Source organism: Syngnathoides biaculeatus, chromosome 6, assembly GCF_019802595.1.
Source record: "Syngnathoides biaculeatus isolate LvHL_M chromosome 6, ASM1980259v1, whole genome shotgun sequence".
NCBI lineage: Eukaryota > Metazoa > Chordata > Actinopteri > Syngnathiformes > Syngnathidae > Syngnathoides > Syngnathoides biaculeatus.
Window position 1 is genome coordinate 25,650,904 of NC_084645.1, and position 21,944 is coordinate 25,672,847.

Consider the following 21,944-nt stretch of genomic DNA (forward strand, 5'->3'; position numbering starts at 1 on the left):
TGGAAACTGGAGGATGTCAGTTAAAATCAGTTTTGGCTATAAAATACTTTTTTTCGGCGAAAAGTTCTGTTTCTCCCCAGAAACATGTTGTTGAACTTGGCAGATTCATTGTGAAATTGTGCAAAAATGTTAAATTTCCAACGTACAAAACAAATTAAAATCAAGCAAAATTACTCATCCTTTGAGGGAAGAAAATCAAATATAAAAATGAATAATCCTTTGAAGGATGTATGACTTAACGACAGGAAAATGGAAGTAATAGTGCAAGTGTTGTTGCATAGGAGTAAGTATATTGAAGTGCAGTAAAAGTAATATATATATATGTAATTCATCCGTGTACACCAGTACCTTGAGATAATTTTTCCCCCCTTGAGATTTTTTTTTCCATGTTTATAACCAACGTACTCATAATCTTTCCCTATCGAAATCAATTGAAATGACATTAATCCATTTCAACGTTCCTAAAAAAAAAAAAAAGAATTTTTTTTTTAAGGAGAACGAACATGCTATCATTTTTAAAAACACATTAATGCACGTTTGAAAAAATATTTTTAGGCATCAATCATAGTGGTGTACATGCCTGGGGACAAAAGCATACTGAGAAAGGGACATACTAAATCCCTGAAAGCTGTCCTGTAGTAAGATGCAAAAAAATTGTCAGAAAATATACACTTCGGGGTATTGTTTCATAAGACCGCCTACGGTATTTTGCATTGTTTAACATTAAATTAAGCAAACTTACCTAAAGCTGTGCTATTGTTTTTAAATACAAAATGAATAACTTTTGGGTTTTGTTTAGTAGTTTGACTGTTAACCTAACTCGGCAAGTAAAAAGGGTAAAGCTTTTTTTTTTTTTTTTTTTTTTTGAATTATTAACCCATTCCCCGCCAAACCATTGGCTTCTGTATACTGAGTTGAGTTGCATTCACTGCCATCATATATAGCGCTGGCTTTACAAATTATTGCACATGGGTCAAAAATGCATCACTCATATCTCAAGGCACCCCTATATTGCTCATATAATCCTCAGCAAGCCAGCCTTTCATTAGTCCTACCCCCACTTGTGGAGTCCTGCCGTTGTGCTCGCTGAGCTGAAGTCTTCCAAGATGGTTTGTTTGATGACATGCGTTAAAAAGAACTGAAGAATTAGTAGTACTTAGCAGATTCATATTCTAGGTGCAAAAATACAACAATTATCTTTTAAGACCTACTTAGTTGGGCCCATCTCAAGCTCAACGGCTTCTTTTGCGGGTCAGAAAGTCGCCTTTGGCTCCATATTGGAGCGCTATTTGCACATATGGGGTGCTGCGGCGTCCATATTGTGTTTATAGAATGAATTATAAATGCTTTTTTTACATAAGCGCGGTGTTTCTGGGGCATGTCTGTGAGCTCGAACCATCACCCTATAGCGAGCAGATGGCGCGCAACATGTAACATGTCGCGCGGACGGCCTCGTGGCGACGGCGCGCACGCACGTGGGCACGAGTGTGCGACGACATGACGCCGTGTTCAAATCCACAAACCTTGTCCAACGCACGGTGGGGGGATTATGAAAATGGCTTAATCAGAGTACATTACTTTATATTGCGCTTGCTTTTGGCAGCGAGCCCGGAGCCGGTGGCTGCTGCCAAGCGTCGCGATAGCAGCCTTCGCCGCGTTTAGCTGCATTCTTGCTAGCTAACCATCGACGCGCCTCCGAAAACGGGGCGCAATCAGCTTCTCAAGGTTACAGACGGGCGACGTCGCTGGCCTGCCCGCTTCAGCGCGGCGTTTTGTCAGCTCAAGTTCATGTACACGCAAGTCTGCAGCGCTATCTGACGCGGCCGCTAAATATAGCGGGCGACAGATGCACCTCAATGGGGCACTGCCCGAGCTGACTGAGACTCGGCAGGCGAATATGAACGTGCAGACGTGACTTTTTTCTTTTGATAAAATCAAAGTGAACGTAGCCCCTTCGTGATAGAACCTAAACCTATCCTTATGCACCACCGCGTAAACTACATTTCTGTTGGGGGATTTTCATAAGAGAAAATGGAACTAACGCAGTTGAAAATGATCTGTTGCAGGATGCCGGCTGACCTCTGCTGGTTTGTTATTGTCAAAGTTCCCATTGGGGGGAAAAACAACCAGTGGAAAAACAGGTAATGTGTTTTTTGTTTTTTTGTTAGTTTATATGTGTTCATGAAAACTTAAAAATAAGGTAAGCACTGGCGGTAAAATCATTAAAACACTCAAGTCTTTCTCGACGAGTGACAAACGTGAATCCATAATTTATCTTGGGTCGAAAGAGATACCAAGTAGTTTACATTTTTATGGTGATAATTGTTGCATTTTCCTTGTACAAGACATACAAGGAGTTCTTTACAATACAATTTTCTGATCCACATTTTCATCATTTAGCATAAGTTCATTGTAGGAGGTGTGTTTCTGGACTGGTGCCGCACAAGATAAAATTTAAAAAGTACAAATGAGAGATTTTAACATTTAAATAAGTAGAAATGTTAGCTTTTCCCCTTCTCAAGCTATTTCTTTGGAGTCTATGAACTTTCCCATGCCCTCCCTGGCCTGCCTTCATGTACTGCTGGAAGGATTCCACCCATCTTGATGACCCCCTTGAGCATGAAACGGGGGGAAATATGATCGCACAGGGCCAGGTGTGGTGAGCGATCTTCTTGGGCAGGAACTGTCAGATGCTCAGGGACTGCTCATTGCGAGCAGCCACGAGTTGTCCTGCAACAACTCTCACCTCCTTCTCGCAAACTGAATGAATCCAGATCGTTGACCGTCTGGCCCGCATTCAAGGAACGAACTCATAGTTTGGGTTTGAAATATATATTTTGTGACACCAGTCCCGGAGCTTTTCTGAGTCATTTCCTCTGTTACAATAAATACAGGATTGGAAATTATTGGAAAAATACATGCGTGTAAAATGCGGTTGTCCTGAGTTGCTGTTTTTGGGACCCGGTTCCTGACTTCCTACTTTGTAGCCAAGCAGCTGAGTGTTCTCATTGATCAGAAAGGCAGCGGGAGCACGAATTTTGCCTATCGACAATTGGCAAAATCGAGCAAATCTGCCGTACTGCGCCTCGTTTAAATTTTAGAACCAATGGTGAATTATTATTAGAAATGAGAATTTCAGGAGAGGGCGCAATGTAGTATATCCTGGCATTCTTCTTAGGTATCGGTGTCCAAATTTACACGGATTTTCCAAATATATAGGATTGCAACACGTACTATATCCTCCACACTCCGGTGTTTGCATCCCGCACAATTGCGTGTCAAGAGTCTTTATGTACATGTGACTGTACGCAGCGTGTGAGAGATGAGAAACAGCTGCCAAGGCTGGGCTGCCTGAGTGGTCTGGTGTGACCCCCACCGCGTGCCCTGTCATTATAATCATCAGGCTCGTTTTTCTGTTTTGTTTTGTTTTTTTTTTTTCAACGCCAAAGATGTGGATGTGGGGCCGCAAAGGGACAGGCTAGCTCGGTCTAAGCCAGCCCTCTTCGCTTAGCATGTTTACGACCCTGCTTGGTGGAGAGGGTAAGCTGCCGGGGGGGCCGGTTCGCATCTCAGTTGGACAGGGCTCGCGTTAGCCGCGTGCGTGCATGTCTGCGCTTCATGCGTGCACACTAAAATAATTTTGGATTTTCTCGCACATGACCTCGACGCTGAATCAAAATCTGCTTCGTGTCGGTAGGTGACTAAGAGGTCAGCCTGTCTGACTTTGCGAGCAGTCGCCCTGTGGCTCGCCAATCGCCCCCCCCCCCCCCTTCACATGTGTAACAGGACCATGCTGCACATGCTGCTTCTCCTCCCTCACTCCTGTACTCCCCACCATCACCACCTTCCCCTCTAGTGTGCTACTCTCGGGGTCCTGCAGAGGGGCGAAGCTTTCCAAATGCTTCACTTTGTCTATTCGGATTCCCTTTGTCTGCACCGTCAGACAACTAACATTCAAATGTACCGTGTAGAGATAGATAAAATAGACACAGCGGGGCTCGAGCTACAGAATATTTTTCCCACCGATGAATTGACATTTAGAATTAACATGTATTGTTTATAATAAGGCGGCACGGTGGATCAGCTGGTAAAGCTGCGGCCTCACAGTTCCGAGGTCCCGGGTTCTATCCCGGATTCGCCTGTGTGGCGTTTGCATGTTCTCCCCGTGCCTGCGTGGCTTTTCTCCGGGCTCTCCGGTTTCCTCCCACACCCCTAAAACATGCAACATTAATTCGACAGTCGGCGTGATTGTGAGTGCAGCTGTTTCTCTCTTTATGCCCTGCGATTGGCTTGCAACCAGTTCAGGGTGTACCCCGCCTCCTGCCCGTTGACAGCTGGGATAGGCTCCAGCACTCCCCGTGACCCGTGTGAGGATAAGCGGCTAAGAAAATGGCTGGATGTCTATAATAAACAATAACATGCAAGTGAGGTCCAGTTATTATTTCTTCCAGTTAGGTCATCATCCTCAAGTTCTACTGTAATAATCTGTGACTTTGTGTATGCATAGCTTTAAAAGGCGGGGCCTAGCCTGGGGAGTGACTTGGGCATAAGCGAATGAGTTGAAAGTTGACTGGCAGTTAACCTGCGAGCCAGTCTGCGTGTTGAATGACTCGGCGTGAGTTGTGAGGCCATCGGCAAATTGTGAGTTGAGTTTCTTAATATTTGTTCCACAAAGTAATTGATGGTTTTGGGCATTTTTGTCTATCCTTGACCGCTTCCCGGGGTGTTAGAATATGTTTTAACTCGTCATATCAGGTTATATTAGTTAACATCGATCTGCTGCCTTATGTTATCTATCCATCATCTGCATGCTGTCGGGGTTCACGTTGCACATTCTTTGTTCAGTGTGAAACGACGACTGTCGCCGCACCGCCGACCCTTTGTACTCAAGTGTTGGATGCCGTGACATAACTTAACATTTGTCTGCTGGATAATAATCATGGCGAAGCATAGATGTAGCTTATGCCTCTTTCTTGGAATGAAAGGATTTGAACTATGCAATTAGTCATTGCTGACCTGAACTGTCGTTGGTTTTAAGTACAATTCAACACTCTTAACTGTTATATCCAAGGGTTAGGGTTAAGATCTAGTACCGTAATTCCCTGGTTATAAGCCTCACCGAGGACATTTGTAAAGGAAATACCGTTTGGTACATACATAAGCCACACCTGTGTAAAAGCCGCAAGTGCCCACATGGAAACCCGCATTGAAACACGAGATATTTACAAAGAAAGACGGTACACAGAAAGAGGGCCGAACCGGTAAAAGTCACTTCCTCGGCACATATATTCCACCGGTCTCACTCTTACCCATTCCGCTCGAGTGGCCCCTTGCGGCCGTTAGAAAAAAATGCACAAATTAGCCACATCACGGCATAAACCTCAGCGTTGGAAGCGTGTGGGAAAAAAAGTCGTGGCTGATAGACCGGAATTTACTGTCATTGCACTTATGGCGATGCGGGTTTTTCTCACTAACAACCCACAAAAATCCAAGCAAAAGGAAAACCAGCATTTCCCCATTAATAGCTCACAGTACTGAGCTCTGTTCTGATATCGTGTGTGGTCTCAATCATGGCGGCGGTTCAAATTCTTGAAGATTTGGGCGACTTTCGAGGATCCATTGTTGTTCTTTATTTCTTCTTTAAGCACGAACTCAGTTTCAATCTTACCTGGGAAAAAAAGGCTCCATCCAAAGCCAATGAACGATTGTACCGATTTAATTTGGTTGCGATATCAAAGTAGAACGCTGATTCAAAATGTTTTGGATCTGTTCCATCTAAGCATCCAGATGCGAAGCTACCCCACCACACTGACCAAAGAAGCCCATAGATCACATTACAAGGTTAGAGCACTTCACTTTGTCCTACCACTGCACCGAGACCGAGTATTGATCGATAGCACTTAGACCTAAGTGTGATTGAATTAAAGTCGATTTTTAAACCGTGCCGGTCTCTTGAGTGGAGGCCGGCTGAAGCGCCGATGACGGAGTTGTGCTTTTGCGTCGTGTGTGGCGCATTCATATGCCGCTACCGGTGCGCGTCTGTGCGACATTATGAAACGCGGAGGTGCCGAAAGAAAAGCGGGTCGTCAGCTGCTCGCGGAGGTGCCCGGCCAAAGTGGCGATCGGATACAAGCGCTCCCCTTTCACGCGTTTGAGCCCATCGTGCTGACTTTGCACACTTCCAAGAACCGCTCATAGCAAAGGGGTGTTTTTTAAGTCTGCAGTGCGCTTGGGCAGCATTTTTCTGTTACTGGATGATAGCGACTGGCTACACTTGAAAGCGGACTGGACTCGGAGCCAGCGACTATATTAGAATGAGCGATGTTTCGTCAGCAGCCAGACGGGACCGCATGCCTCGACCTTCCCAGATCAAGCAGGGACTGTGGCTTTTGTGAATGATGACAGTAAAATATGCAAAATTTACTACATGAGCAACAATCAAGACACCCAAAGATCCAAATTTGTACCAAAATTGAAATACGGTGTCACCTGTGACTAGTGTATGCTAACACACAAGTCTGAAAAGAAAACTCAACAAAATGGAGCTGCATCTATCATATCTTTTAAATTTGAGTAGGCAACCGATTTTTGCATCTTTTAATCAAATATTTTTGTTGTCCACTTGTCTGTTGGCCATTGTTAGCTCAGGTTAGCCCGTCTGCTTGTTGAGGGAGTTGAGTAGCTCGCATATGGACGTCCACGTACCAGGAACTGTGGCTATCCTTTACCGCTTGCAAAGGACTTAAAATACGTTACCACCAGAAATGGGAGCCTGTATGAAATTACCCAACATCAACAAGTTACCTTGTCACACGTTTGTAAACCGAAGACCCTGTTGTACTTCAGAAGTAGCACAGTTAAGAGACCAAAATTGTAAAATCTGCCCAAAAAGTCATTGAGTTCAAGCTAGCTCACAAATCTTAGGAGCCTCCAGTTTAGCTAGCATCAGAAATTGTTTGGTGATCTCTTGTGTGCGTTTTTACCACATTGGTGTCCAGTAGTGGCAATGAGCTGTCAGGGAAAAGAAGCCATGACACCATCAATAGAGCTCGTGCACCTACGTCATAAAATCACGTGACCTTTGTTTAGCTCGCCATATTGCCGCTCAATATAAGCATTGCTCAATGCTAAGTCGGTTGGAGGCGGCACGAAAATATGTCATATAGCAGGACGATACCGTCAGACATTTAGAAGGTGAAATAAATGACGGTATGTGGAAAAATTAGATAAGCTCGGCATAGAAGACCCGTGTTTAATGCCGAAGTCGATGTTTTCGCCGATAAGAAATTGGACTGTTAATTTGCTTCCGCTTGTCTTGGACAAGTCGACATACAGATGCATCTGGTGAGTAAATCGTTGAGATTTACGCAGAAAAGTTTGAAAGCGTATAAAAGTCTGGACGCAGACAAATACTTTGTTGCTGGATTTGTTCTCAATCAAGAATAAATCCCACATAGTGACAGTTTTGACGGGTCGTGAATGCAGAAGCGTGTTCGGCCAAACGTTAACCTTTGCCGGAATCCATCAATCTTTTCCGCTAGTATTCAATACAAATACAAATATTTAAATAAATGACCCCTGGTTTTACAGACACTCGCATTCAAGAGGACGGAGTTGTCTCCACGGAACGTACACGGAAGCGATTGCGGCCACACTTAACCCCCGTAAACCTCTGTGACAGTTTTTTTCTTTTTTTTACACGCATAGTTATTTTGGGATTATAAATTCGTTTTGGTAATTTGAGATTGGGAAGAATAATTCCTACCTGGAATAAAGCGATCGCTTCACAGGCATGTGTGTATTTTGGTTGGGGACTATCCATCACGTTTAATTGCCAAAAGTCCATCGATATTTTCTGGTCTTTTCATCTGGTATTCCAGAGAATGATCTTTTTGAATATCTGTCTCGTTTGTTAGTTTCAGGCATTGAGAATATTCGGCTCCAGTTCAATGTCCCCCACACTGTCGAGCAGCTCTTTTTGACCGGCAATATGGCGCCGTGAAAATGATGACGTCACGTGCACGAGCTCGATACAAATGACAAAAATAAATAAATAAATAATAATATTTGCATGTGCTCATATAAATAGGATAACCCGAAAGCGTGATGGCCAGCGACTAGCCTGGTATATTTTGGACAATTATATTCCCCGTAATCTGTCTTCAAAGCAAAGGTATGTAATTTTAGTTTAGTTTTATTCATTTTTAGCATACAAACGTTTTTTTGTACTTGTAGGACATATAAGATTGTTAAATGGGGTGCTGGGAAATTTGCCTGTAAAATGTCACTCGACATTTCACGATGGCAACAAAATGGACCCTGGAACAAATTAATTTTATCATTTCCTTTTGGGAGAAAAATGTTTTCAAACTGGAACAACTCGAAAGTCAATCGGCGCCACAAAACCCACCGCGCTGACAATTTTCCGACTCCCGTCGCCAGCCCGAGCGGCTTCCATCGGCTTCCACTTTTTTCTCCCGTATTGACGGCGTGTTACTCGTCACGTCAGCGTGACAAAGGCCAGATGATGTCTTGTGGGTGATAATGTGGTCATCCACAACCATGCAGTTCCCCATTTAATTATGTCGGCTCTACCACCCTGCGTGGTCTCTTTTTCACCCAAAGGCACGGTATGTTGAAGTCGTCAGAAATGCCATCCGACTCGCGCAAGCGTGACAGGGCGCACTTATCGTCCTCTCATCAGCGAGCGGCACGGTTTAACACGACTGAACTGGAAAATCGCAAACAAATTGCAGTTGGCAACCGAACGCCCCGACACCTGGCGATTGACCCTCGGGCGCATACCAAATCTGCGTCGCAAAAACAACATTTTGAGGTGCCACAAACATTGCGCAGTTGTCAGGGAAGAAGCAGATTTATCTGCCCGCTGTAGCTATCCATCCATCAATCCATTTTCTTTTCCCACTTATCCTCACGAGGGTCGGGGGGAGTGCCGGGGCCTATCCCAGCTGGACACATGGAGACAAACAGCCACACTCACACCTAGGGACAATTTATCCATCCATTTTCCTATCCGCTTATCCTCACACGGGAGTGCTGGAACCTATCCCAACTGTCAACGGCCAGGAGGCAGCCAATCGCAGGGCACATCCAGACAAACAGCCGCACTCACAATCACACCTTGGGGCAATTTAGATTAGTGTCCAATTAATGTTGCATGTTTTTGGGATGTGGGAGGAAACCGGAGTGCCCGGAGACAACCCACGCAGGCACGGGGAGAACGTGCAAACTCCACACGGGGGGCGCCGGGATCGTACCAGGGTCCTCAGAACTGTGAGGCCAACGCTTTACCAGCTGAGCCACCACGCCACCCGCTGTAACTGTATTAGAATAATTCAAAGTGAAGAAACGGGTAAGCAAAGAAGAAGAGTGTGGGTATTTCAGGCTCGTGGCCATGATCGCATGCTTACCACACCCCGCTTTTTGGGCCAAAGAAATTATACATTTAGATGAGTATTAATTTACACAACATAGAAGGTTGTCATTCTATCCTTTTTGTTGTTCAAGCTTGTGTGTTAGGATACACGTCATTTTTGATGGGCTGTTAAATTGCGACGCCGTTCGAAAACGAGTTTCAGAAGCATTGCAGACTGCGCGACAACTTGGCGGTCATGCTGTTGATTACGCGGCAGGCCGAAGACATGACGTGCTGCCCTCGCGCATTGTGACGTGGTCCCTGTTGATGAATTTGCTGACAAAGGCGGTCTTTGTGTATTTCGGAGGACTGCGAGACGCTGGAACACGGACGCAAAGCGAAACGTTACCTGCAACTAATGACTTTTAAAAGTGCGGTTGCTCGGGGAGTAGTCCGGGGTGTACACCACCTCTTGCCTTCTCATCTTGGAGAGCTCACCTGTGAACCCATTAAGAACAAAAGGCACGATAAAAATTGCCTTTATGAATGCAACTGGTTGTGATTGACAGTTGCTCATTTAAAAATGTTTTTATGATTGCGGTTGACGGTAACTTGAGTTTTTATCTTAGCGTAATTTCCGGCCTACAGAGCGCACCTGGTTACGAGCCTCACCGAGTACATTTGTAAAGGAAATACCATTTGGTGCATACATACGCCGCAGCTGTGTAAAAGCCGCAAGTACCCACGTTGAGACCCGCGGTGAAATGCGAGATATTTACAAAGAAAGACGGTACACAGAAAGAGTTTAATGCTAGCGCTAATGCTAGGCCAACGCCGCATTAACGCTTGCGCTCACACTAACAGGACTGGTTAAAATAAAACTTACCAGTAAATATCACTGAGACATGCCAGTAAGACGGCAGCAACAAGCTAGCACAGCGCTAACAGGGCCTGTTAAAGTCACTTCCTCGGCAGATGTATTCCACCGGTCTCATTCTTACCTTTTCCGCTCGGCTGTTAGAAAAAATGCACAAATTAGCCGTAAATTGTAAGGGCTCTCAGTATGATGCAGCACAGTTCTATAAACTAAACGGTACAAATTGTGGTGAAGCCTGTGTGAGATTGGTGTGAATGTACTCAAGAACTATTTCGAATGAGAACTCATCCAGTAGCTAAGATGCTAAAAGTTGGTAAGATACAGTATATCACGATAACTGAGTACAGAAAATGCATAGACGGCGCAGTCGTGATTTTACATCACGCCTTGTAGTGTAGTACTATTTCAAAATAAAGTTACCGTAATTTCCGGCCTACGGCGCGCACCTGATTATAAGACACACCCGGTAAATTTGTAAAGGAAATACCATTTGGTACATACATACAGCGTAGCTGTGTAAAAGCTGCAAGTGCCCACATTGAAACACGAGATATTTACAAAAAAAGACAATACACAAGAGAGTTTAATGCTAGCACTGCCACGCTAACGCTAGTGCCGGGCAAAGGCTAGCACTAGTGCCACGCTAACAGGGCCAGTTGGGAAAAAAAAAAAATCATACCGGTAAAAATCACTGAGGCACGGCAGTAACATACTAGCGAAGCGCTAACAGGGCCAGACCAGTAAAAGTCACTTCCTCGACACATATATTCCACCGGTCTCACGCTTACCTTTTGTGCTCGAGTGTGCCCCTTTGGGGTAATCAATTGTCATCAGTTGGTAAACTGACATGTAGTGTATATTAACTTGGTCACAGAGTTAAGGAGCAGAATTTATGGCAGCCATTCTTTTACAAGAGGAAATGTTTTTACTTAATTATTATAATTATTTTCGTACGCACAAACAATATATTCTTTCTTGTGGTTGTATTATAACAGTGTAACGCGATGCTCATCAATTATAAAAACAGATGTTTCCACACGACTTCTCCTACCTTCAGATGAGTTATTTGATTTTGTCTTTTTGTGGGAGTAAAAGATGTTTTTCTTCTGTGGTTCTTTCAGGTTCGCGTCGACGTTCCGCCACGAGGTCCCCCCACCGTTGTCATACGGCAGAGGAGGTGACAAACAGAACACCGAGTGGGGAGTCGCAGGACAGCACAGGCTAGTTTTGACTTTGAACCAGTTCTGTTTCTCTTTGGGTTCATTTTTTTTAATTTGAGTTGCAAAAATAATGCACAATTCCTTCGAGACGGATTAACAAATCTGGCATCTAACACCAAATGATCAACAACATGTAGTCAGACATTGTAACTGTATTCAAGGGTGAAAAATGAATAATAATACTACGGCTGATGAGTGCTTATGTACAGGTAGGTGCATCTCAATGATTGATATGGTCAAAATTTTCATTTATTTCTGAATTGCTATAGCACAGAACTCACCTGGGAAATTATTGTGAGGGCAAATTTCAGCCTAGTTTTTACATTAAAAATAACTTCCATTGTCCTTATTTTTGTTGTCCAATATTGAACTTTCTGGATATGGCAAATTTGTATTTGTTGTAAGGTTGAATCATCAAAATTCTACATAGATTGCAAAAAAAAAAAAAAAAAGTGAAGTGTACATATCTTGAGTTTCAGTTTTGAATTGAACTAACTGAATTAACTTTATGACACCAATTTAATCATGTCCCTGTATATACATACGCATGAGTGCACTGCCCCCTAGTGGCGAATGCACGCACTCCACTAGGAGCTGCACAATTAATACATGAAATCGTGAATCACAAAACTATTTAAATATTTACATTTAAATTCAGTATTTTTTCCAAGTCACATCTTTATATTGAAACCATAAATGCAGGATTTCTTGGATGCCAGTGATCCCGTGCTGGCTAGTCCTGCTTGTTCAACACACGGGGCGGCGTCTTAAATTATCTAATAAATGTGACGTGTGTACAGTAAAAAAATGTTTTTGTGTGTCAAAGCGGGCGAGCAGCGCGAATCCCAGGAAGAAGCCAACGTTTGCCAGACTGTCCTTTGGGGTGAGGTAGTAGGTTGTATAGTTTTAGGGTCACGCCCTTCCTGTCAGATAACTATACAACTTACTGTCTTTCCTGAAGTGACCGTAATGTCGTCTGATCGATTGGACGCCCGCATGACCGCCCCGTGACGTCCCCTAAGCTTCGGCGCCCCCGTTTAGCGACTTTGCACTCAGCGGCCCGTTTCGTGCCGGGGCGTTGTGACGTCCCGCGAGACCTTCGTGATGTTCGTACGGGGTGAGGTAGTAGGTTGTGTGGTTTCAGGGTAGTGATGTTGCCCAATCAGGAGATAACTATACAACCTACTGCCTTCCCCGAAGGGCAGCGATACGTCAACAGGGGGACGCTCAACAGGTAAAGTTGTGGAAATCGTTGCCATCATTGGATTTTGTTTTTGTCTCTTCAATAAAAGGTTTGAAAATGAACTTGTTTCTCCACTACTACTACTGGCAATTATTGTGTTCTAGTTGTTTTTCCCAATGGTGGCACGGTGGATCAGCCGGTAAACTGTTGGCCTCACAGTTCTGAGGTCCCGGGTTCAATGCCGGCCCCCGCCTGTGTGGAGTTTGCATGTTCTCACCCGTGCCTGCGTGGGTTTTCTCCGGGCACTCTGGTTTCCTCCCACATTCCAAAAACACGCAACATTAATTGGACACTCTAAATTGCCCAAAGGTGTGATTGTGAGTGCGGCTGTTTGTCTCTATCTGCTCTGTGATTGGCTGGCCACCAGTTCAAGGTGTACCCCGCCTCCTGCCCATCTACAGCTGGGATAGGCCCCAACACTTCCGTGACCCTCGTGAGGATAAGTGGCTAAAAAAATAGGTGGATGAATAAATTGTCCCTAGGTGTGATTGTGAGTGTGATTGTTTATCTCAATGTGATTGGCTGGCGACCAGTTCAGGGTGTACCCCCCCCCTCCTGCCCATTTACAGCCGGGATAGGCTCCAGCATTCCCACGACTCTCGTGAGGACAAGCGGCTAAGAAAATGGGTGGATGGACAAATTGTCCCTTGGTGTGACTGCGAGTGCGGCTCTTTGTTTCTATGTGTCCTAGGATTGGCTGGCAACCAGTTCACTGTGTATCCTGCCTCTTGCCCGTTGACAGCTGGGCTAGGCTCCAGCACTCCTCTAACCCTCGTGAGGATAAGTGGCTAAGAAAATGAATGAATAAATTGTCCCTAGGTGTGATTGTGACTGTGATTGTTTGTCTCTGTGTGCCCTGCGATTGGCTGGCAACCAGGTCAGGGTGTACCCCGCCTCCTGCCCGTTGACAGCTGGGATAGGCTCCACCACGCCCAGTGACCCTCGTGAGGATAAGCGGCTAACAAGATTGGTGGATGGATAAATTGTCTCTAGGTGTGATTGCGAGTGCGGCTGTTTGTCTCCATGTGCCCTACGATTGGCTGGCGGCCAGTTCAGGGTGTATCCCGCCTCTTGCCCGTTGACAGCTGGGCTAGGCTCCAGCACTCTTCTAACCCTCGTGAGGATAAGTGGCTAAGAAAATGAATGAATAAATTGTCCCTCGGTGTGATTGTGACTGTGATTGTTTGTCTCTGTGTGCCCTGCGATTGGCTGGCAACCAGGTCAGGGTGTACCCCGCCTCCTGCCCGTTGACAGCTGGGATAGGCTCCACCACGCCCAGTGACCCTCGTGAGGATAAGCGGCTAACAAGATTGGTGGATGGATAAATTGTCTCTAGGTGTGATTGCGAGTGCGGCTGTTTGTCTCCATGTGCCCTACGATTGGCTGGCGGCCAATTCAGGGTGTATCCCGCCTCTTGCCCGTTGACAGCTGGGCTAGGCTCCAGCACTCCTCTAACCCTCGTGAGGATAAGTGGCTAAGAAAATGAATGAATAAATTGTCCCTCGGTGTGATTGTGACTGTGATTGTTTGTCTCTGTGTGCCCTGCGATTGGCTGGCAACCAGGTCAGGGTGTACCCCGCCTCCTGCCCGTTGACAGCTGGGATAGGCTCCACCACGCCCATTGACCCTCGTGAGGATAAGCGGCTAACAAGATTGGTGCATGGATAAATTGTCTCTAGGTGTGATTGCGAGTGCGGCTGTTTGTCTCCATGTGCCCTACGTTTGGCTGGCGGCCAGTTCAGGGTGTATCCCGCCTCCTGCCCGTTGACAACTGGGATGGGTTCCATCATTCCCGCAACCCTCGTGAGGATAAGCGGCGAAGAAAATGGATGGACGGGTGTTTTTCACCATTGACTCCTTCCAAAGCCTTTTTCAACGTATTTTGTGTATTATCGGTACATTATTACCGACTAAATGTGATTCGTTTTTCTCCCACAAGACAAATTCCAAATTCACAATTGAGCATTCGGTGAATGATGAAAATGTGAACATTAATGACAAGTTTCCAAAATGACTTTGGTTCCAGAACCGGCCGTTACTGACTTGCATATTCTGTGGCAAATGGAGCTCTCCTGTGGGGGGAATAGAGATGCTTAAGCATTTTATAGTAGCATAAACAAAAAAAAAAATGTCTTGGTTTCGAAATTGTGGTAGGCGGCCGCCGGGAGGAAGTACCGGTAGCGGCAGTAATGAACTGATCAGCAGTCAACGTTTAAAGAAGCGCTCACATTGACGCCTTGGGACAATTGAGTCTTTAAACCTGTCCTGCGTGTTTTTGGAGTGTGTGAGGAACCCATCGAAAAAAACAACACAAGCATTGGGAAGAAAAGGGGCCAAAGATTCAAACCCAGCATCTCGACTGAGGCCAACGTGTTAACCTCGACTCCACTGGCTTGCATTGTAACCAAAAGATAAAATTATAAAGGTAATGTACTTGCTGTAATATCACACAGCTGAAAGCGGTCAAATACAGTGAAGAAAATAAGTATTTGAACACCGTCCTGTAACCATGTGCAGAAAAATACCCCCAAAGCACGATGCTACCACCCCCATGCTTCACAGTAGGGACGGTGTTCTTGGGATGGAGCTCATCATTCGTCTTCCTCAAAACACAGTTAGTGGAATTATGACTAAAAAGTTCAATTTTTGTGTCATCTGACCACAAAACTTTCTCCCATGATTTTTCTGTCATCCAAATGGTCATTGGCAATCTCAAGACGGGCCTTGACATTTGGACTAACAGGTCTTTGAGGGTCAGAATTCTCGCTGATAAGACAGGTGTTCAAATACTTATTTACAGCTGTATCACACAAATAAATTGTTAAAAAAAATCATACATTCTGATTTATGGGGTTTTCTTTTTAGATTATCTCTCTCACAGTGGACATGCACCTACGATGAAAATTTCAGACCCCTCCATGATTTCTAAGTATGAGAACTTGCAGTATAGCAGGGTGTTCAAATACTTTTTTTTTTTTTCACTGTATCTAGCAAACTTGGTACTTCACAGAAGTGTTTTTAAAAGGGCCTTCAAAATTTGAACGAAAAAGACCCAACCCTGTGCAGGCGTTGACATTTTGGATGACCTCGCAGTCAAGGGACCTGTTGAGCTCGTTAGCTTGCAGGTTAGCTAATGAACAAGTGTTTTGCAGCTGTGGCGTATCGGACGGCGCCAAGGCCAAGAATACATGAGCCCACTTTTACGGATTAGCTTAGCTACTAGTAGCTGCTACTTCGCAGTGGCGCCATCCAGTTTTTTCTGAGCCGCTGATCCTCACAAGGGTTGCGGCAGTGCTGGAGCCTATGGGTCACTACAACTGGAGCTCAAATAATAGCTCCAAGATGTACTTGTGATAAAAATGTGTCAGGCTAAATTCTCAACACGCAGTCCCGGTGGAGGGCCTCAAACGAGAAAGTGCACATCCAGCCTGCTAAATAAAAATAGCAGCTAACTGCGTTTTAAGCTACGTGTGGCACGTGCAAGTTTCCAGCACTCAAAAACTACTGGTTCAACTTAAATGACCTACGTAACGTGTAAAACTTTCTGGAAATTGTATTTTTAAAAAGGGGAAGGAACAGCTGAGGTGTAATTGCACAAGTGTGCACACCCTCGAGCAACTAGGTGTGGCTCTGTTCAGAATGCGCCAACCTCTTTCAACTGCCACCGTTTCAAGTGCCTCTGATTAACCCCAAATAAAGTTAGGTCGTCTTGGCGGGCGTTGGGACAGGAAAACACCCGCAGACACCACATTGAAGCGATTTAAGTCTGATGATGAGACAACGGCCCGAGTGTGCATCCTGTCTACCAAGTCGTCTGGAGGGCATCCTCGGGTAAACGTCGGCATCCGCTTGGTGGGCTTCATTACCTCAACGTGAAGCCGGGAAGGATGAAAAGCCGTCAATTGGTCTTTGGCGTCGGGCAATCAAGGAGAGCAGCGATCAAATATTAAGACGGCGGATTTGATTGAAAACACTCCCAATGATGAAATAAGTACACGAGACGTTCATATAAAGTAGATTCAAAAATAGAATACATGGAAATTTGTATTTCTTTGGATTATTGTGTATGAATAGAAATTCTAGGCTGATGGAGAACGCCATCTAGTGCATACTTGCTCAACGATTATTGTAATTTTTTTTTTTTTTTTGTCGCGGGCCACATGTCAGTTACGATTTCCATAAGAGGGCTGTTATTAATGTGAAACCATGAAAATCTTTTGCCTCATCAGATTTACACATGCTAGTTTCGGAATCAGAAATCAAAGGGTAATGGGTTTTTGAACTATTGCTGATGTTTGAGCACACGATAATGCTTGCAATATCTCAATATTATCAGAATTCGATTTAATACCCAAGTGTGTAAAAACACACACGACACACAGAACAAGGAACAACATAGCGACTAAAACAAAGAACAAGAGACATTTCTCTTCATAGGGACTATACCTTATTCATAAAGTCACAATTTGAAATTTTGCGACAAGATTTTAATACAAATCATGGAAGTGGATACTCATAATTTGCCTTCGCAGGCCACAAAATCAAGCAGTGCGCCAGATCTGGCCCACGGGCCTTGAGTTTGACACCAGTGATGTAAGTTAAGACACTGCTGAATATACCATTATTATTATTGTTATTATTCTCAATGGCCTTTTTTGTAAGTGTGGATTGAATTGAGGTCTCCATATATAAAAAAAAAAAAAACATTTAATAAAAAAAATTTAAAGAATTGAAAAAAGGTAGCCATTTGTCCCTATTGCTAATATGACTAGTACTGTTTATGATAATAAACAAAATGAATATTATTGGATGGTCACTTTTAACACTGGAGGTGATTAATTTTGTGCACTAGTATTTATTAATACCATGAATTTTTGCACTACTGATAGTTTTGTTGTTGTTTTATTGTGCAGAAGTAGCAAAATCTCGGGTTTGCAGTTTCCATTTTGCAATGGCAGTTTACCATCGCTAGATGGCAGCAGCGATCACTTTCTGTTTCTCTTAAGTCGTCTCACCCCCTTTTGGTCCACTTGTGTGTACTGTACACGCTTCCTACGTACTACTTGACAATGAAAAGAAGCTGTGTGGAAAGAAGTAGTATTCTGAAACACAAAACACTTTGAATACAGCATATGCTTATAAGCTCCAGTCATAAATACTAGTTATTGCTGGAATATTATCATCCAATATGTGAAATCCTTTATCTACTTTGATCATGTTAGACTTTACCGGTGCTTGGTATACATATTACTGTATGCCCTAGCATGCTACCTGGAGGTGCCGAAAGGGTGTGGCTAACATCTTCCAGTTTTTGGACCACCTCGTGTTCAGCTGCCCTTGGTTCCAATTCTTCAGAAATGGACGTTTTGGCTGTGATGGTTATGCAGAAGACACGCAGTTATGTATATCTAGCAATGTCTTCAGATGATTACCTTGTCTCACTCCTTAACACAGGTCATTAAGTGGTGGATCTGAACTTTTCTTCAGCTAAACCACAACAAAACTGATTGCTCTTAGTATATACCTGGACTCACTACCTTTAAAAACCAATGACCAAGTCTGAAACTTGATGTTCTGATAGATTCCGACCTGACTTTCATCAGTTATATCAAATCAATTACTAAAACTGCCTTTTACTATATGAAGAACAGATCCAGAGTGAAGGCTTGTGTCTGTCAAGTCGACTTGACTGTTGTAATGGTCTTCTGAATGGACTCCCCAAAAAGAGAACACAGTGGTCAGAGCATCTAACTCCAATTCTAACTTCCTTACACTGGTTTCCAGTCAGCTTTACAATATCCATCCATTCATTATCTGAGCCGCTCATCCTCACAAGGGTCACACGAGTGCTGGCAGCCTATCCCAGCTGTCATCGGGCAGGAGGCGCGGTACACCCTGAGCTGGTTGCCAGCCAATCGCTGGGCACATGGAGACAGACAACAGTCGGACTGAAGTGGCAATTTAAATAAGCAGTGTGGAGGGAAACAAGCTAAACGTTGCTCTTGGATTTGTTCCTGCCCGAATGATGAAAATGTGGCTTTGCTATCTGTCGGGCGAGGTGGATATGTTTGCATTTATTTCATACAACCCTGACAGTGGGTCGTGCGGTGAACTCTGGCTTTCCGGTCTGCAAATGCTCAACAACCCGCTGACCTAGCAGCTACGCTGGGATTTGCCTACCGATTGCTTAGCAAAGCTGCTTCTCCTGCATCCCAAAGGAGCTTCCTTTTCCTAGTGAAACTCATCAGTGCGGCAGTAGTAAGGCACAGCGATTTGAGTAAGTAACTTCAGAGAGATTACTGGTCTGGAAATAGTGACAACACCTTAGATTAGTCATCACCCCCCAAAAGTGGTCATATCTGTAATGTGTCGTAATTTCATCAAAGCCTCCTGGCATGGATGTTAGCATTATTAAAATTTTCATTTTGTGGGCCCGATGTTTAAAACGGTTCTAAAGATGTCGATTTGCCTCTTTGGGACGAGCGCACGTGCCGAGATGCCTCAACTTGCCGGTGTTGAGTAAAGCTTTGCATAATCCTCTCAGTGGTCCCAGGGCCTCCACTGGGGGGAGTTTGGGGACTCGAGCTGCCACCAGGAGGCAAGCCAGACGCTGCTGAGGAGCCAAAGATGTGTCCAGAATGTGATGGAGGGCCAAAATGAGGAATGGGATGGAGAAACCAGAGCAGAGGGATCCTAACAAGTTCGCTCACTGAATTGAATTTGGGTTTTTTTTCTTTTTTTTTTTTGCTTTAATTTTAAATCGCAACAGCAAAACGTGGCCTCTTCTTCGCCTCCGTGGCGTAATGTCCAATTTCAATATACAAAAGGGTTGATTGCACGCGCAAAATATTTCTGGTCCCATTTCGGGTCAAAGGTTAGCGTGTATTACAATATTCCTCTTTCTGTCTGTCTTCTGGCATCACCTATAAAAAAAAAAGACCACATTTTAACAAATGTAAAATGTCTTCATGCCGCCAAAATGATGATAATGCTCAATTTTAATTAACAGCTCAAGAGGTATTAAATATGAAGTTCCTGTAAAGTTCATTTTTCTTAATACGTCATACGTGTTTAGATAATTGTCAAAAACTTGTGCAAAGACTGAACTATGCAGATTTTTGTGGAGATATTGTTGACATTTTATTTACTATTGGGCACAACTCACCCCCCACAATATAAGAACTGAACGTCTTCATTCGCAACGAAGAAAAAAGAACGACAGAAATCATCTTTTCTTCTTTTTATTTTTTTTTCTTGGTGACCCAAAAGAATGTCAGCGGTTTATTTTTATTTTATTTGACCTTGGTTGCTCTGAGTGAATGTCAGTGTTAGACTCCAATTCTATTTTTATATTTCTCTCATTTACTTTCTCTCAGCTGGCCTAAAGACCGGTGGACATCCAATTTTATTCTATTTAATTCCTCTCTTTTTTAAATATATATTTATTGGTGTTTTGATAAATTCAAGTAATTGAATATTTGTATTGCAATTTTTTTCCTTTTTTCTTTATTGGCCTGAAACAGTGGTTCTCAGTGTAATACATGAAAGAATCACTACCTAGATCCGGTTCAGTTGTATTTATTTTTTTAGGACGATATTTAAAATACATTTAATCTTAATATCTTTTTTTGTCTTTTATTGGAGTACAATTTTGAGTTGACTTTATTGTGCATTACATTTTTAATTGAGTCATTCAAGTACACTTTTTGCATGTTCCCATACATAAACGTTCATGTTCAAGCAGTGGATAACGTTATAGTGGCTTATGATAACAATAAATGTGATTTTTAAGACTAAAAGATGAATTCTCATTTTTATTGAACACTATTTAAGGCTTACTGCGCCGCTGCTTGTTGGCCATGATCGGAGTGCTTGAAGTGTTTGAGTAAGTTTATTATTATTATTATTATTATAAGGAACTTGTAAAAAGTTTTGAGAGTAATTTAATTTTTTTTACTTCATGTTTTTTGTCATCTTTTTATACTCTTTTTTTTGTTCATTTTATGATTTTTTTTAACCAGGAATTTGTTTTATAGTAGTATTTATTTTTTTTCTTTCTCCTTAAGAATGGCATTTATTAATTTTCAATCTATTTAGTCGTCCTATAAAATGTGAAGTATAGAATGCCAGCAATGGGGATCTTCTTTTTTTCTTGGTTGTCCCAAAAATAAATAGCTGGGGTCGATTTTTATGCCGTTTAACTTCATTTTATTGACTTTTGGGAAAGTGTGAGGTGGTCGTTTGACAACCCAAGTCCATTTTTACATCATTTTATTTTTTTAAAGAGGTCGCCAACTTCTCATTGGCTCAAATGGGAGGTCTGTCAATTACAGACGCGGAAGTAGGCATGATATATAAAATACGTTTAATCTTAATATCTTTTTGTCTTTTATTGGGTTATAATTTTGAGTTAACTTTATTGTGCATTACACTTTTAATTGAGTCATTTAAGTACACTTTTTGCATGTTCCCATACATAAATGTTCATGTTCAAGCAGTGGATAATATGCATAGTGACTTATGGTAACAATAAATGTGATTTTTAAGACTAAAACATCCATTCTTAATTTTATTGAATACTATTTAAAGCTTACTACCCTGCTGCTTGTTGGCCACGATCGGAGTGCTTGAAGTCTTTTAAGTAGTTTTTTTTTAATTATTATTAATTTGGTACTTGTAAAAAGTTTTGAGAGTGATTTCATTTTTTTGTCATCTTAAAAGAATATTATATTTATTTTGTATAATTTTTTGTTCATTTCATGTATTTTTTTTTTTTACCAGGAATTTGTTTTATAGTAGTATTTCTTTTTTTCTTTCTCCTTCAGAATGGCATTTATTAATTTTCAATACACTATTTAGTCGTCCTATAAAATGTGAAGTATAGAATGCCAGCAATGGGGATCTTCTTTTTTTCTTGGTTGTCCCAAAAATAAATAGCTGGGGTCGCTTTTTATGCCGTTTAACTTCATTTAATTGACTTTTGGGAAAGTGTGAGGTGGTCGTTTGACAACCCAAGTCCATTTTTATTTCATTTTATTTTTTTAAAGAGGTCGCCAACTTCTCATTGGCTGAAAGTGGAGGTGTGTCAATTACGGACGCGGAAGTAGGCGGCCTCTCGCCGCGAGTGCCGTTGCCGACGTCACTTCCGGCGGGCGTGAGCCTCGGCGGACGTCCCTCGCCTTTTGTACGGACCCGCTGGTCCCATTTTTTTTTTTTTTTTTTTGACAG

At 43.1% G+C, this 21,944-nt stretch overlaps 1 long non-coding RNA gene across 13 annotated transcripts in view; it reads left to right on the forward strand.

Annotated features, from left to right (window-relative positions):
* Positions 1-19,254, forward strand: part of LOC133502110 (uncharacterized) — a 78,557-nt gene extending 59,303 nt beyond the window's left edge. For 11 of the 13 annotated variants that reach the window (XR_009795353.1, XR_009795355.1, XR_009795351.1 and 8 more), the window contains 2 exons: positions 2,067-2,141; positions 11,375-12,778. This is a non-coding gene — a long non-coding RNA (uncharacterized LOC133502110). Of the gene's footprint in view, positions 1-2,066; positions 2,142-11,374; positions 13,491-13,593 lie in introns of those variants that run through there. The other 2 variants (XR_009795350.1, XR_009795348.1) reach the window with 2 other exon arrangements.
* The last annotated feature ends 2,690 nt before the right edge of the window (positions 19,255-21,944 follow it).